The following is a 17,427-nucleotide window of genomic DNA, read 5'->3' as shown; positions in this document are numbered from 1 at the left end:
ATCCTACTAGCAGTGAGCAAAAAGGTTTTTCAACTCTAAGGTCAGAAGAAGAGACTTTCAAGTCGGCGACCTGGTTATAAAAGAAGTCATTCTCGGTAAAAGGGAACCGAGTGCGGGGGTATTAGGACCTAACTGGGAAGGACCATAATGCATCGCTAAGGTAATACAACCTGGAATGTATCCCCTCAAGAGGCTTAACGGTTTCAAAGTACCATGAGCTTGGAATACTGAGCATCTTCGTCCCTATTACCGGTAATTTTGAACTCGCTCTTAGTTTTTCATTTCTTTTACTAGTAAAGTTTTCCCTGTAATCTTTATGAATAAGATCGTTCTGCTTTATCTTGAATAAATAATTGTCATGTATGATCTTGTTCGTTACGATATTTTCACAAGTTTCCTGGTCAGATATAACGTTAGTCTTGTGAAGTGCTTGAATTATAGAAGTGTTATCACAAATGGTCGAAAATACTCCTTTTATATATATGATTCAAATAAGTACAGTGGGCAGTAGAAAAATGAAAAGAAAGAGGAAGAGTCAAAAGAAAAGTTGTGCAAAAGCAGAAAAAGAGATCAGTGGTCCCTGCCTCCAGGCCCTACCGAAGTGACCTCTGTATCCCCTGGATGGTCGCTGACCATCCAATCAGTTGTTGGGTCCTCAAGGACGTATGCCTTTGGTTGGTCATCCTCTGGAGGAGGCTCTTGTCCCTCTTCCTTTTTGGCATCATCAACTTGGGCCATGGAAGCAAGGATGTCCTAATATTCATTCAAGATGTCGGAGAGGTCCATCCCCGGGTTCCTTGGTCGCAAGCTGTAGATGGCATGTATTGCTAGTTAATGGCTTTCCTCTCGAGTTCAAGATTTTGCCCCTTCATCTGATCAGTTAATGAAGCGACCCACCCTTAGGACAGCTCGAGGTCCATTTCCAGAGCTCTCTTCTGCTTCTCAGAATTTTCCCACGGTCGAGCTCTGTCTTCCTCCACCTTCATGGCATGCTCAGAGTTTACCTTCAACTCCTTCTCTTTCTCGACACACTCTTTGGTAAGTCTAGTCACTGTCCTTTGGAGTTCTTTGTTCTCCTCGCCTTTCTTCTCGAGCTCAGCCTTCTGGAAGTCCACTGTGCGAAGGGCAGAATTTCTCTCTACCAAGTACCGATTCACCTAAATATAAATAGCCTTAGCCTCTGCGTCCAGAGCCGCGAAGTCCTATTTCAGCTTGGTATTCTCTTCCCTCAGCTCGTGGAACCCTCCAGCAGAGTCCAGATTGATCTTTTGTTAGGCTATATGCAAGGCGAGCAAGAATTGCATGAGAAAAGAAACACGAGTTAGCTTTCATTTTCCCGAGAATCATAAAAGTTAGAAAATCCTCGGCAAGAACAAGCTATTTTACTCGACTTTGTAGCTGAAGCGCAGTGGCCACCAGGTTTACAGGTCGGGAAGCCATGAACTCCTCAAAGGCCATAGCCAGTTGGCATTCCAGCAGGGTATACACCACCGGCTGCAGATGCTCTGGGATTTGCCCCATGGATTATAGCACAAGTGTGTCTAACCTTGGAGGAATTGGAATCTCATCGACCCGTTGTTTGCTCGCTCTCCTTTGGACAATCGCGACCTCCCCATCTCCTCTGCACGAGCTCTCGTGGGTCGCGGAGGAGCTTAGCATGCTCCTTGGGGGCACCCCCAAGCGAAAAGCTTGGTAAGGCTGCGATCCCTCGGCCGGCACCCTTAAGCCCTTCGGCTCAGACTCCGATTTCTCCTCAGCCAGTAGCTGCTTCATTTTCTTGGTTTTCTGGCCAATGGTTTTCTGCTTAGCAGTGCGAGTAGCGCGGGCTGAGAAGCTTTCCCATGTCGCTTTATGGGTGTTCGTCTTTTGGCACTAATTTGTATCCCTCATGTGGGGATATCGTCAGGGATCACCTCGGTTGGCTCAGTTAGGGTGACCTGGGGAAATACAAACCCCCTAATCCTCGTCGTCAGCCTTGGAACCCTGGGTGGCATGGTCATTGTACGTCATGACAGCATGTTAGTGAAAAGGTCACCTCAGACAAAAGAAAAGGGTTTCAAGTGTGAGGATACTTACGGACTAAAGGTTCCAGAGATGCTTCCGAATTTAAAAAACCATACTTTCTTAGGTTGGTAGTAGTCACGAGTAGTCTCGCTTCGTGATTCTGCTTGGGTAGATGACCGAATATCACAATTCGGTTAAAATCTGTCAGAGCCGTCAATCTAGTCATCTTATTTCCTGTAAAGAGACAAAAAAAAAAAAGTTCGTTAAAAACAAGAGCTGGAGAAAAAGGAACAATTCGCAAATTGAAGGAAAAGAAAACCTACTAGGCTTCCTAAATTGGCAACGCCATCATACTCAAAAATGAAAAAATTTGGTCTCATAAGCCCCGATGTTACTGGGGTAACCAAATATTCATCCCTCGATCGTAGATCGCTTCGAGAGGTAAAAGAGTCTTTATCCTTACTCTTCTTCAGATAGTAAGCACATGCGAGCTCCAACGCTATCAGCTCGCCAAGGCCATTTTCGCCACATGTGATATACATAGCAACAGCTATCATGTACGCATTAGACGTCAATTGTAATGGCGCGACCTCGAAGTGGTCGAGGATCGATCTAATGAAGAGGTGAAAAGGTATCAACGCCACACATTTAAAGATCTCCTTAAAGATCACAACCATTCCCTTTGGGGGATTCCAAGTTGTATATGTCCTATGCTGGTAGACATCCACGCTAAGCGCATACTGGTTCACTGCTTTTTGTATCTCGTCCCGGGTGGCCACTGATAAGGTGTCTTGCACGGGACCTGCTAGGGCGCCCGACGCCTGTGAGCTCATCCCCTCGGCTACTCTGGTCGCTGAAGTATCCATTACTCCTAAGGTCTGAAAAAGGGGCGACATGCAAAAATAACTTAGTCTCCGTACAGTGTTCCACAAAAGAAACCCTAATGTACCTTCCTTAACCCCTAGAAAAACCGTAAAAACCCTTGGGAATGAATCCCTAAGGATTCATGCCCTAAGTTCTCACTTTTTATAAAGAAAAAAACTCTCTTCTCACCACCGTCTAGAAATACATACCATAAAAGCTTACCAGGCAGTTCATACCCACCATTACTGCAAAAGTCAAGTTATTAACAAAATAATAAAAGAAAGCAAAGGAGAAGTGCTCCTTACCTCTTGATTGCTAGGAACGAACTTCCTGTCGTAGCGGAGAGTATGCATCAACTAGAAGAAGGGCGGACTAGTATTGCGAGAGTTTTGTTTTTTCGCTGAAAATGTGGGTTCTGTGACAAAAGTTGAGGTGAACCTGGGGTTTTATAGGGGGAAAAACGACGATTGGTTTCCCCAAGCAAGCAACGCTTGGGCGGGATACATTTCTCACGATTGATTACGACCATGTGTCATTAATCCGTGAGAAAAAGTAACATTCACGCTTCGTGAATGCCAATTGATGTTTCCCTCCATTGAAGCAACCAAGCGTCAGCGCGGTTACCTCCTCCACATTAAATGCACCCTCATCCGCATTTAATGCTCTGAAAGGGAATGTCGTTTCAGTATGGCTTGCATTTAATGCGCATGGTTGACACTTATTGCGCAATAGACAGGTCTGTCAGAATAAAGATTATTTTATTAACTAGACTAGCTGTCAAGCGCAATGGATAACATCTGAAGAGGTCGCTCGAGTAAAACAATATTCGTCGTGTATCAGTCTCGAGATGATGTGATTCCTTACTTTCGGTAGAAATGTGCTAAGTATTCTCAGGTCGCAAGTTACGAATGAGATTCAAAGTATGTCAGTATGACACTAAGTAGGGTCTAACCCAGGTCGCTGAACCTGGGGGAGAAGGCCGCCTCAGGTTGCTTGTGATATTCAGAGACCTATGTTGCGACCTCCTTATAGTTCGATCAGCTCGATCAAATGTCATTCGGGACAAGTCAAGTCGCAGCATAATCATGAAGTTCTCAAGGTTCAATCCTTAAACCTTAAAAACTGGGAAGCTTCTGTTATGCCTAAAAAGTCAGGGCTGACTTGGGTTCTCGTCAGCAAGGGCCAATCAGAGTTTAGGGAGGCTTTGTGCCGTCTAGACGCTGTCACGTTGCACAAGGACGGAAGAGGTATGGCTCTAGTCAGTGTGGGAGGTGAATGACAGGCTTGTGAGTGGCTATGAATTGTCCACCTGCCCAAGCCCTACGCGATTTAAGGATGTCTCTCGTGCAAACAACCAATAGGAAGCGGGTTAGGAATTGTACCACACCTGTCGGACTACAGACTCATGATTATTACCTTGAATCCTCCAACTATAAATAGAGGGCTCCTCTCTCATTTACGGGATTGACTTATCTTTAGTTTTGAACAGCATAGATCCTCTCTTTCTCTCTCTATATTCTCTCTAGATTGTAATTCAGCTCGCTGCCTGTGACCTGACTGTAATCATCCATTAATATAACTACAGTGGATGTAGGGTTCGCTTTTGAGCATCCGAACCACTTAAAAAACCTCTTCTTATTTATTTTCTCACTGCATATTTTTCTATCACGTGTAATTTTTGAACACGTTTAACACTTTACACGTATAAGTTATTGATGTCAAAATCAATCATCAACAAACTTAATGGAGCCACGCCATTAACAACTAGTTAAAGAAACAACACATTACGATTCTCAAAAAACTCCGATCATGGGCATTCATTGCCACGCGTACTGACTTCTATTGTTGAGATGAAATTGTAAATGCCAATGGTAAGGAAAAGATTTCATAAAGCCAACGTTAGACCCCTCAATTATCAGAAACTACCATAGATACCCCTTAAATATAGTAGTTGACCAATTTTGACCGATGACAGTTATGAATTCACCCTAGTCTATTTCTTCTATACCTAAAATCACAATTATTTAACAAAAAAATTAAAATTAACTTGAAATATTATTATTTTTAACCCCTAAAAGAGTATAATAAATTAGTAATTAATAACGTTATTTCAATGCAGTGTATTCAGTCAATAATAACGTATGTAATTTAAATTTGGCTGGTTGGTAAATTCATTAATATTATCTGATATATTGATATAATTTTTGGAGAGAAATATTTAAATGGGATGGTTTCACCTAGTTCATCATCCTATTGATGTGGTAAATCTATCTTATTAAAATTACTTACGTATATATACTTGATGAATTTCCTTTTTAATAATAACCATTACTATAATTTATTAATAAAAACTTCTAAAATGGATTGTTTTAAAATATTAATCAACTCTAATGGGATAATTTTACTAAGCCAGAATGATGCGTTTGGGTCATCTTATATAAGTTTCTTTTAATTTACACAAAGTGAGTCACTGGACAACCCTTTTGTGAAATTCAAATGTACTACGAGACGTTATTCTTACATGAACTTTTGAATCATGTAAGGCTTAGATTTATTTTCACATAAATCAATAAATTATGATATAATTTAGACTTCATAAATTAATATTCCATTATTGTCAAGTTCTAATTCCTTCCAAGGTCACTGTAGAATTCATATGGTTCAGTACTCCTTATCATAGTAATAATTTTATAGAAATATTCTACATATAAAAGTAGGAGCTGTACGGCAATCTTCCTATACATAGAGAATTTCATGATACATGTATATAGCAAAGAGCGGGACACTTCGGTTGTAAAGATAAGGAAGGATATACAAGTTACGTTAAAGAGATGGATACTTGGAAAGATTTTAATGCGAGAGTGAAGGTTATTAATAGCAGCAATGAAACTTTGCTTGCCTGTGAAGATATATTTATATATGTGCTACTGCTTAACTCAGAGTTGTCTGAGACCAGTCCTGAGCAATTTGTCCCCTAAAACAAATCCACTTTATTATCTCTATGGTCTCTCCTATCATATATTCTCCACCGAAAACCTCTGCCAATAAAAGCCTACTTAATGTAACCAACCCCACCTTCAATTTTTTTCTCCTTCTGGCAAGGCACCCACCCCCTGTTCTCCTAAACCCTAAACCTGATCAATCTTAATGCCAAACCCCCATTTTATGATCCATCATTCTTCCTCTGACACTTGTACTCCTCATCACTCCTATTGTATCTTCATTTACTCAAAACACCCAATTACTGGGGGGATTTGAAGGACACAAAACTTCAACCTTAGTTAAGTTGTTGAGAATTTAATTCACATTATTAAAATATATATATATATATATATATATATGTTCTTTTAGTTGAGTAGATGGGTCGAGTGGGGTCGGGTCCAGTTCTCATAGCATCTGATAACTGATGAGTTAATTTATCCATGTTGGGTTTAAACAATGGAGATGATGACACATTGCTTTCATGTGGATCCATTGTCAGGATATTGCCTCTGATAATCCTATACCAATCATGTGACACGTGTATGAGTAATCACTAATCACAGCCTTTGGGCCTTCTGATTTGCAAGCTTTTTTTTTTTTTTTAGACGATCTAGATAGGATTAGGGCACTCGTGCCCTAAATATTGCGGCTGCCCGTGCAGTGGTTGACTTTGTTTAACATAAAACTAAAGTTTTATTTCTTTTTAAGTTTCTCAACTCCTTTTTTGGGTAGACAACACTAAACGATCTCGTCTATCTTTATTACTATCATTTATTGTAATATAAATTACTTATCAATTTAAAAGTTCTGGATTTTTCCCGTTGACGATAAATATACTACCAATGTAGAGCATTGTTGCAACGAGAGAGGAGCTCTTAGTAGGGTTTAATTAATTAAGTTGTACGTGTTATTATTTTTATTTAAAGTCTGTACTAGTTATTTAATGCAATTAATTACATTAATAATGTCGGTAAGTTTACTAACATCTATCCCCAAATATTAATTTCATTTCATTTATAAGGTGTGTAAATCATCTTAAGCTTATAACAAGTTGTAATAAAAGAGTGGATCTTTTTTGTTACCCTTGTTTCCAAAGTTGCTTTTAATCAATTAATTAAAGACAATGATTATTTAGAAGCTTTAAGTCCCACCATCTTCTTTAATCTTTATATATTTTTATCGAAGCTTTTAACAAATTTGTTTTTTGGTTTTTACTTTTAGTTAACAGCTAACTAGAGAAAAGCAAATAGAAATAGTAGGGGTAGAAAAATCCGATTAACCGAACCAGTTAACCGGTTGCTTGAACCGAACATGTTTTCAATTTTAAAAATAAATTGAACCGAAATCGATTCGGTTTCGGTTATGAATCGAACCGAAAATTTGGTTCAGTTAACCGGTTTTTAAATCGGTTAACAAGATTAATGATGGGTTGCCTTTTTGGCCCAATTCGCACACTCCACTTATGGCCCATAAGTTATGGGCTGCCTTTTTGGCCCAATTCCCACACTCCACTTTGGCACTTTTTTTTTTTACTTGAATTAAAGTTATATACTTATATTTATTGTGATTGAATTTGAATTCATATAATTTTAATGGACATCAAATGAAGCTAAATTTAGTTCCAAATGCAAAATCTGCTCCACAACGGGACATAATATATAAATTTACTAGTTTAACATGTTATAATCTTTTAATATTTGAACTTGAATCATGAGAAAAAAGATGAACACAATGGGACAGAATATATAAATCTTCTTCCTTTGCCTGCTATTCTAGATGAAATAAATTAGCAGGATTAGGATCAACCCAAATTAAAGAAATGATACACATTACAAATCATACAAACAAAAGACCAAACTTCTCAACCCAGATGATTAAAACCAAAAAGGAGCCATATTCACATAGCTTTACTATTTTTTTTATTTTTTTTTAATTTCCTTCTTCTCTAACATCTTCACTTTAGCTCCGGACCCTTCAAATGAGAAGCTAGAACTTTATTAAAAAGCTCCTCATCTTTCAGGTCATGCTCTCTAAACGTTCCCTGAAAACTTTTAACATGTCAGAAAATGTTACAGGACATCAAATATCTGAGCCGTGGGCCCTTCTATTCAGTGTTCATTGCAAAGAGATGAGGTCACCAAGAAATACAAAGCAAAGAGCCAAAGAGATGAGGTCACCCACTGGAAACAGACGACGACGTGGAGACTTGGTGAAGGAAGAAGAATGGTGACTGCGACTGGTGATTGCCGACTGTTGAGCAACAAATCGGTGAGCAAAGATCAGCGGCGTGAGCAAAGATCAGTGGCTACTGGTTGAGGCGTGACCGCATGACTCTAGCGTGAGAAGTGAGAACACAAATCTGAGAACTGAGAGTTCGAGAGAGCGTGAGAGACAGACACTCAGTCACTGAGACTCTGAGAGTGTGAGAGACTGAGAGTTACTAAGGTGAGCGTCTGAGTACCGGCACGACTGAGTCTGAGTAGTGAGGTCTGAGATCTGAGTACTAGAGTAGTGGAGGCGTGGAGCTGTCGAGTGAAGACTGAAGTGAGTGTTAGAGTGTTACAGTTAGTGTAGTGACTTAGTGAGTGTTAAGCATTGCAAAATAAAAAACTAAAATATAATTTTTTTAAAAATTTTGGTTCAGAAAACCGGTTCCGGCTAACCGGAATTTATTGTGTCAAAAACCAAAACCGAACCGGATTATCGGTTTTTTTTTTAATATCCGAATCGAAACTGAGCCGAAACCCAAAAAAAATCGGATTTTCGATTCGGTTTGGTTTCCGAGTTTTTTTTTCCACCCTAAGAAATAGAGCTGCAGTCTTGTGTCATGGATCCCACATCAGAAGAAAAATGGGAGAGGCTTGAGTTTATAGGAGGAGCCCTTCCACCCATTGGATTTGCCTTATGAGTGTGAAACTCTCGATCCATGACACTTGTCATGCCTTTCTCAAGCAGAATTTAGATTGTTTAAACAGGCAAGACTTCACCTAGTTATTTTATCTAATTCAGGTCTTGTGACAAGACAATAATTCCCTGCCTTGTGTTTCCCGTATGCCTCCAATATATATTTTTTCCTGAGTTATCCTGAGCACCTCTGATTCTGTTGCATTTACGATTTTAATTAACTTGTTATATTCCAGAGTCATAAATCGACTCAAAGAAACAAAATACAATTTTAATTAACTTCTTTTACTAAAGAGGCCAAATTCAAAATTAATCCAAAATACAATTTGAATCAACTTGTTGTGTTGAAGGGACCGGAGCCAAAACTAATTCAAAATACGATTCTAATTAATTTGCCATTTTGAAGGGTCGAAGCTATAAATTAATCCAAAATATAATTTTAATTAACTTGTTGATTTTATGAGGGGCAAAGCCGCACATATATATACAAAAAGTTAACATTACGTGAATTTCTCTATTGTTAATGAACCACATACAATGTAAACACACACACACACACACACACACACACACACACATATATATATATATATATATATAAAGAATTAACATTAGGCGAATCTTCTTACAACCTTAAATAACACTCTTATAAAAAAAAGAAAAAATTACAGAATGAAGCACCTGTTGGTGATCACCATGTGGTTGTGGTCTCAACGATATTCTTACCTAAACCTTTTGTGTCCTAGGTGGCTTGGTCATAATTGGGCAGGGCAAATAGTGGTGTGGCTATGGCTATTGTGGCGTAGCCGGAACTATGGGCTTTGTTTTCTAGGTTTTTGATGTTTTGTGTTTGGATTTCTTTTATTTTTTTATTTGTCTTTTGTGAGTTTTTCATTGCGGATTTTATGATTTTGTTGGATGAATGGGTTATGTTTGTATTGTGTTGTGAAAAAGAATTTAGATATTTAGAAGTTGTTGATGAATTTGTATTTTGTGTAGTTTAAGGGGGTTAAAATACTTAGTAAATTCGAATTTTTTTTATTTTTTTTGTGGGTATGATAACTGGTGGCCACCAACCACCCTTTGGTCTTTTAACTCTTTAATCCATCCTTCACTCCATGAGTAAAAAGGGGTGATTAATTTTGATTAGGTTGAGATTTTGATTAAATTTTATTAATTTGGGTTAACATTAAAATAAAATGAATAGTTATTGATTTTTTTTATTAATATAGTCAATTTCAACATCTCAAGGCTTTCTCTTCGAATGATCAATCTTTAATTAGTTCTTCAACACGTTGTTCTTTCCAAGCAACTAAAGAAAAAAAATAATAAATTGAAAAAAACACATCTTGTTTATTAAAAATCAGTTCATCTTTCTACCACAAACAACAATGTACAAAGTAAATTCCAAAATCAAACTCTTTAAACCCCAAAAATCACAATCAAGTGATTCAACTAAATCTAAATAACTATATTGGTGAAAAGAAAAAGGGAATAATACTGGCCTATATAGTGACCTATTAAAAAAATGGACATTAACGTCTAACTAATAACTTCTGAAAACTTCAGTATGTATTAACATTAACGGGAAGTTCGATAGTTTCGGAAACCACGGACGGCAAATTGTTGTTTGGCAAATCAACAGGATCACTTCTGTGTCTGTGTGATTGAGTCTATTATCCTATGAATAAAACGTGAAGCTTTGGCAAGTGCCAATATTTTTATGGTTGTTAGCTATCACAATCGAGGAGTACCATTTGAGCCAACCTGACCCGGGTGTTATTAATAAATTTATATCTTAATTAATAGGCCAAGAAGTGACCGATTTGGTGCAGAGAAATGGAGGTGGAGTCGGTACGCCGCCGAATCAGATGATATTTTTGACGACTTGAATATAGGAATTCAAATGTACAGTGTGATCAAGTTAGAAGATCCACATAGTGAAAGAAATTCTTGCGTAAAAAAACCATTCAGTAATTGACACGAAGACAAGGTGAAGAAGTTTTTGGCATGGAGATTATGATTTACAGACAAGAAAATCAAAGAATGTCATTTCGAAAGGTTGGAGGTGATTGATTGACGCAGTGAGGTCTCACTAAAGATTTGTTGAAGCATTAGAGAAAGATCTGTCGTCTTGGATTACAGATCATGATCATCGACTTTATGTTTGACTACTTATTTTATTTGTATCCCTTTGAATTTTGGTTTATGATATCTCTGGAGAAACGGGAGCTGAGATTATTGAATTTTTGTTGTCTGTTGATCAATGGAAGTGTAAAAGCCGATTTTATTGGCTGTATAAAGATTAGACGGGGGTGATGAGATTATGTAGAGGTTTATTACAAGGATATATTATATTAGTAAAGAGAATATCATCTTAAAGATAATTGAAAATATTTAGATAATATATTTAGTTAATTTGAATAAATTGATAAATAATATGTTTTGGTTGAGAAGATAAATTAGTAGATATGTTAAATAGATTATTAAATTGCCTTTATTTTTAAATATTAATATAATTATTTATTATTATTATTTTTTGAATCATTTCTTTTAACCCCTATATTTAAAATTTTACTAAAACACTACAGTCATATAAAACTTTAATTTATAGCAAAATCGCTCCCACAAACCCTAAGCCACTAGCGACAGCCAGCTACCACCGCCGACTGTTGCCGACAGTTGACGGACTGGCGCATGACTAGTTGTATATGGCCAGCCATGCGTCGACAAAGCCAAAAATGGCCATGGATCACAAATCCATGACTAGAAATGGCCTAATATATGGTCATTTCACGACCAAAGATCTGGCTGTGGAACAGCCATAGAAACTCTAGATCTGGTTGTTTCCGACCATGGATTTATGATCCATGGTAGGAAAAGGCCTTATTGATGCACGACTGGCCAGATCTCATTGGTCGTACACCATTACAGCGACTAACGTTGGCGACGGTCTCGGGTGGTTGAGGCTATTTTGTAAACTTTTAAACTTTTTTGTCATTAGGGTAGTGAATTTCTCAAATGTAGGGAGGTTGGATAATTGTTATTTGGTAGACATTTTAGGGCAATTGTGTCCGAAATGGTTTTTAATGAAGAGCAAAATAGGTAGAAAAATCATATTACATCAGTAATGTTTTAATAACATCTCCTAATAAGGTAATAAGATTACTCCCTACGTTATCAACAGTAAATACTATTTCAATAAAAGATTACCGTAATATTTTATTACTTGCAAACCAAGCACAGGAATCTTGTAAAATAAACGAAAATTACCCCAATTATCTTATTTACCCTCGATCCAAACAGCCCCAAAGAGTAATATTTATATACTACTCATAATTGTTGTAAATAACAATTGAAAAACAAAGTTTTTGTTGATGCTTAATTTTGATACCAACGACCTCGCATGTAAAAAGTGTTAAGAAGGTCTTAGAAATTACATGTGTTTAAGTAGGGGATTTGGTTAAAGATCACAATAACATGCAAAGACTTAATATAAAAGAGACAATGAGAATTTTTTTAGTGGTTCGGATGCGTAAAGCGATTTTTATATCTATTGTTTTCTTTTATATGAGTGTTCTTGGTAATTAGTCAAGTTACAAGAGGTCACGAACAACGAACAGAATTACAAGAGCTTGGTATTAAGAGAAAATATTAAGTTAGTCTCTTTCTTGTGGGTTGTTTTTACTATTTGTTTTATTGAATTCAGAGAGTCTAATCCCGATTTTGTGGGGGGAGTCCTCTATTTATAGCCGTTGAGTTTAAGGTAATGATTACAAGTCTGCAAGTGGGTATGTGTCGTGCAAATCCTTCTTTCTGTCCCATTGATTGGTAACTTAGGAAATACCCTTAAATTATATTGGGCTTGAATAGGTGTGCAAATCAAATTCATTCGATTGGGTTGGTGATAACTATATTCTTCTTGTCTTGGGTGACATGACAAATTTTGGGCAGTGCAAAACCTTTCTGAACTCTGATTGATCTTCTCTGATTAAGTTTATATCAGCCTTGATTTTTTAAGCATAACAGTTCGAAAAAGAATATTAAAAAAGTAAAAGGTTTTATACTTAACTAAGAATGGATATAACACTATTAAAGACGGTCAGACTAATATTTAGCTAGAATAAAAATGGTATTTTGACAATTATTTATAATTAATAAATAAATAAATCCATGATAACATAATCAAAATTTAAACGAAACAATACAAAAATAAAAATAAATAAAGGACGGTGCCACGGTGGCCAAGATCTTAGTTTATTTATTTTTAATATTTATATTTTTGCTTGTCTTAATTTTTTTTTTAAATGTTGTTAGTTTCTAATTTATTTATTTTTTGGTTTTCTTTTTAATTTAAGTGCCTGTTTTGTGATCAAAATATAATTTCTATCTTTTTTTTGAGTTTTTTATTTATTTATTTATTTTTATCCCAATTATAAAGAATTTATCCTTCAACTAAATTTACCTTTAATTTCTTCTTTCTATAAACAGTGTTAATACATTCACTCGAAACCCTAATCCCTTACTTTGATATTTTTATATTTTAACATACTTTGATAAAGATGGAATATTGTTGAGAAGTAAAACTAAATTTTTAATGAAGAAAATTTTTCTTTTAAGCAAATATATCACGTAGCGAATAATATAAAATTGTATGCTTGCATTTGCTTATCCATGTTTTCTTTTAATTTGAGTTATATCTTTAATTTTTCTTTATCAATCTCTGAAAAGATCCAATCTCCTCTGCTTGTGTATTACTACAAAAGTTTTTTAGGGTTACAACTACCCATTCTAATGCAAGAACACTTTACCCATATAATATGGATCAATTTTTTTTGAAGATTTTTTTTTTTCAATTCTCAATTTTAATACCTAAATTGTGTTTTAATAATAAAAAACCTTTTTAGGAGTAATCTGATTTTGAAAATTTTGATGTAAAAATAGATTTGTCATGGGATTAAATAAACTACTCTTAGTCTTTAGTTATAAATCACACACTAGCGGACTAGATTGTTAAAAGAGGCCCAAAGGTGCGCATGGCATCCATACAAAACAGGCCGAGTATGCAGTAGCCCTTTGGGTCAGCTATATATGTTTAAGTAGACAGAACCGAAATCCATAAAAACCCATTTAGGAATCCAAATCTAAAGGACGAAATAAAAACCAACATATGATGGCCTTGGTTTATTTTATTTAACCTAGTTTTTCATTCTAACAATTCTGGTTCAGTGAATACCTACTTAAACTGAAATATTTGATCAAGAAAAGCAGAGGCTACACAGAGAAACAAAGTTGGTCAATCAAGAAAAGTAAAAAATGATTGATATATATATAATTATTAATAATGTGCAGCAAAAATAAAACAAACCACTCAAATTTTTTTAAATGAAAATTAATATATATTTAACATTTTAAATTAACTTAATTCAATACAAAAAAGAAGTCTTTATTAAGTTTAAACACTAGCATCAAAATGATTCAAATGATCAAGACTTAAAACACAAACGAGGTCTAAAGTTACATGACATTTGCAGTGAAATTTGATATATAAAAGGTTTAAGACTCCTCATCCCATAGATCTTCAAGGGTCTTGAATGGTCCATGAGGAGAAATAAATTCCTCTTTAGGCATCAACCTATGCTGCTGTATTTGATTAATCTTGTCATAGTCCTCGCCAGTTAGTGCCCACTCAAATATCTCCAGGTTTTCCTTCATCCTCTCCTTATTAAAGCTTTTAACAGCAAAAGTTGCGCCTTGCTCAAATATCCATCAAAGACAAACCTGAGCAAAATAAAAAAAAAAAATTGATGATAAAAATTTATAAATGTCACTTAACAACAAATTGAAAACTATGTAATGGAACCTGAGCAACAGTCTTTCCATGGCCATTTGCAATCTGCTTCAATGCTTCATTCTCCAAAACTCCTTTAGTGCCCCAACTGGACCCTTTAGCTCCTAAAGGAGAGAACGCAGTTACTATAATACCCTTGGCCTTGCAATATTCTCCTAGCTTCCTCTGTTGCCATACGGGGTTCATCTCTACCTAAACAAATTATCATTGAAATGATTATCATTATCTGTACACAAAACGTCGTTATTATTATTATTTTTGAGACAACTCACTTGATTGACGGAAGGAGGGATGGTTGCAAATGAGAGGAAGCTCCTTGGTAGAAAAGTTGCTGACACCAATGGACTTAGTAAGGCCAAGCCTCTGGCACTCTTCCATGGATTCCCAAACACCCTTGTAGTCCATTGGAAGAAGATCCTCTTCAGGTATTGGGTATTGTTTGTCACTGGTTTAGCACTGATGGGCCAGTGAATGAGATAGAGATCAATGTATGCCATCTGAAGATTCCTGCTCACATTTATTACCGACAAACTTGGATTGGTTAGAATTAATTTTGTTTTTAGGATTTGTTTGGGAATGCTTTTTACACCTAAAGAATATATTGGTTTTGATTAAGTAAAAATCATTCCTAAGAGACTTGTGTAAAGATGGGACAACAAGATCACGATGCGCCTCAGTGCACCACAGCTTGGTAGTGATGAATAATTCTTCACGAGAATTAACAAGGCCAAGTTTGAGTGCTTCAGAAATTGCTTCTCCTAGAGCCTTCTCGGACCCGTAGAGTGATGCTGTGTCGAAGTGTCTGTAACCCAGCCTTATGGCTTCCAGGACAGCGAGTTTCATGTCATTTCCATCTACGTTGTCAACCGCCATCCCCAGTCCGATCACTGGCATCTTCCGGTCACTGGTAGAGGAGCTCAGTTTCACTTCTGGGATGTTGATAGCTGCTATCGGTGTAGAGTTTGCCATCCTGTATTTTGATTCTTAGTTTAGATCAAACTCAACCTTCGTTCTCCACATACATATAGCATAGCAATTATTGGCCAGGATTATATACGGCGGCGTGTCCTCCGTGTTTAAAGGCAAATGGTGTTTGTACTCTTCAGGCGGCTCATGATCATGGGCGGACAGGGTTGGCTTACCTCAAATTTATATTAAAAGAAGAAAAAAAAACATTTTTTTTTTCTATGGAAAAATCTTCCATAGAATCTCTCCTTATTTAATTTTTTTTTTTTGGTATTCAGGCCAGTTTACACGTACTTCTTAGTCTTTTGTGACCTTAAAGTTAATAGTCAATTAGCCTCCAATAACTCTAGATGGGCACTTGCCTTGACCCCGCAGGGATCCGGCCCGAATGGGGTGGGGAATCCCAAAAAAATTCAAGGATAGGGCCAAGGATGGTCCTTAGAAAAATCCTTACACCTGGGGACGCGCCAGGGTAGGGGATAGTGCAATCCCTGGCCAGACCCGACCCAGCCCGCCCTGTCCTCGTGGAGCCCCGCCCTGCTTTTTTGAGAATTTAATGTTTTTTTTTTATTTTTTATTTTTTATTTTTTATTTTTTATTTTTTATTTTTTTTTTTTTGTTCCCTTTGCGAGATTGTATATAAAATTAGAGTTTAAATCATGGTTTTAAGTAATGTATCTAAATTTATGATATTTACTTTTATAATATTTTATAATATTTGTATTAAATTTATAGAAAAATTATTTAAATGATAGAGTCTAATAATTAAATATATGTATTATTACTTTGTGAATTATGTATTATGTATTATTTCACAAAATAATAATACATGGCCCAAAATTTTTTTTGATTAGATTATTATAATTTACCAAACCAATATATTATGAGGTTTATGTTGTAATGGATGATTTGAGTATATTATGAGGTTTATGTTGCAGTCTGAAGGATGTTTATATTTTATTGCTTTGAAATCCATGAGCATGTTTCAATTTTTGCCAAGAAATTATTGTTATTCACCATATTCATATCAATTATCAGCGAAATTTTATTTCAGGTATTTATTTTATGAATTTTAGTAGATGAGACTATTTCAATGAAACATTACAATGCCTCAGCAACATAAAGCATCAGAATGTGGATTCTGAATTCCTCTATTTAATACTACATAGAAAATGTGTCTCTAACTTAGTAACAATTAAATTAGTTTATGGTGCTAGTTATGTATTGCTTTTTAAATCTTAATTTAAATGTTATAAGAAATTGTTGATTTTATATTTTCTTACCTTAAATTTAGCCTTTTTAATGAATTAACTACTAAAATTAAGTAGTCAAATATAGTTCTTACTAACGTTCTAGTTTCTCACAATTAAAATAATTTAATATCATTGTTGTGAGAACATGCGGAAAGTTTTGATCTACATGGGGCAAAAATCCCCGCACAAAAAATCCCTGTTCATCAGGTCGGGCCGGGACAGGGATGGGAGTGATTCCGTCCCCATGGGTTGGGGACGGTCATGGGAATAGGTAAAGGGGACGGGGAATGGGGTCCCTGGCCCGCACCCATCCCTACTAATAACTACCCCTTATTAGTAGTTGTGGAGATTCAAACTTAGGATCTCTTGAATAATACATCTAATAGTCTCAAGCGAACCGCTAAGCTCCTTATCCTTTGGAATTCTACTAGTCTTTATTAATTTGACCTTTATGTCCTCCCCCTCTCCCCTAATTTAGTTCATATAATATATCACACATATCACTATTAACTGTGATTTTTAATTCTATGATCTGGCTTCACTGTCATTTCATCCGTACTTATCTTTCTGTCTTTCATCCCTCTATTTAATTAATTACACTAA

General features: G+C 36.1%; 1 pseudogene; it reads right to left on the bottom strand.

Annotated features, from left to right (window-relative positions):
• Positions 1 to 14,179: 14,179 nt before the first annotated feature.
• Positions 14,180 to 15,706, bottom strand: LOC116118603 (annotated as a pseudogene).
• Positions 15,707 to 17,427: the final 1,721 nt, after the last annotated feature.

The sequence above is a fragment of the Pistacia vera genome, unplaced genomic scaffold (assembly GCF_008641045.1).
Source record: "Pistacia vera cultivar Batoury unplaced genomic scaffold, PisVer_v2 Contig849, whole genome shotgun sequence".
In the NCBI taxonomy this organism is placed as follows: Eukaryota; Viridiplantae; Streptophyta; class Magnoliopsida; order Sapindales; family Anacardiaceae; genus Pistacia; species Pistacia vera.
The sequence above is the reverse complement of the archived record's forward strand: the minus strand, read 5'-3'. Positions and strand labels throughout refer to the sequence as shown.